Source organism: Bison bison, unplaced genomic scaffold, assembly GCF_000754665.1.
Source record: "Bison bison bison isolate TAMUID 2011002044 unplaced genomic scaffold, Bison_UMD1.0 scf7180017864093, whole genome shotgun sequence".
Classification (NCBI taxonomy): Eukaryota; Metazoa; Chordata; class Mammalia; order Artiodactyla; family Bovidae; genus Bison; species Bison bison.
In genome coordinates this window covers 475,278-476,197 of record NW_011494665.1, presented here as the reverse complement: position 1 = coordinate 476,197, position 920 = coordinate 475,278, and positions in this window count along the sequence as shown.

The following is a 920-nucleotide window of genomic DNA, read 5'->3' as shown; positions in this document are numbered from 1 at the left end:
ACCCTCTGGAGAAGGGAATGGGAACCCACTCCGGTATTCTTGCCTGCAGAATTCCATGGACAGAGGAGCCTGGTGGGCTGCAGTCCATGGGGGTCTCAGAGAGTTAGACACTTCTGATCAACTAACACACACACACACACACACACAGAATAACCCACAGAGGGGAGAAAGGAGGAGGAACTTATTTTTGCTCATGCTTCCCACTTCCTGTTGGTCAAGATGATCTCACAGGAACTTAGAGACCTCATGCCCTGTCCCTTGGTATCCACTCTGGAAGCCAGATCCATGGTCCATGGTGTGGTGTTGCATCTTAACCAGAAATGGAGGGGTGACTCAGGAGATAGGTTCAACAAGTGAGGTGTAAAGACCATGCAATCCTAGGACTTCAGCTTGGACTCCTGTCAGCTCAGGTCACAAAAAAGGGCTCTGATAAAAGTGGAAGGGGTTTGGGAGGCAGGCAGCCAAGGAGTCAATGAAAAGAGCTGTGCCAGCTCCTAGTTGCAGCATGCAGGAGTTTTTGGGGATCTTTTTTTAGTTATAGCATGTAAACTCTTAGTTGCGGCATGTGGGATCTAGTTCCCTGACCAGGGATCAAACCTGGGTCCCTGGCATAGGAAGCACAGAGTCTTAGCCACTGGATCACCAGGGAAGTCGCTGTGTCTCTATCTTGGTGCTAGAAAGTATAAGGAACAACATCTTGTCCTTTATAGCAAGTTCCAGACCAGGGTTTTTGGGAAGAAGGTAGTAATGGAGGGACTCTGAAGAGATCTGTGTCCAATAAAGCAAGGATAATACAAACTGGATTATACACACATCTTTCTTTCCTACCATCTGCATTCAGGAACAAAGCTGTTGTGTGTGTGCATGTGTGTTTATCATCCTGCCCTGAGTCCAGACCTTACCATTGATCCACCATTACC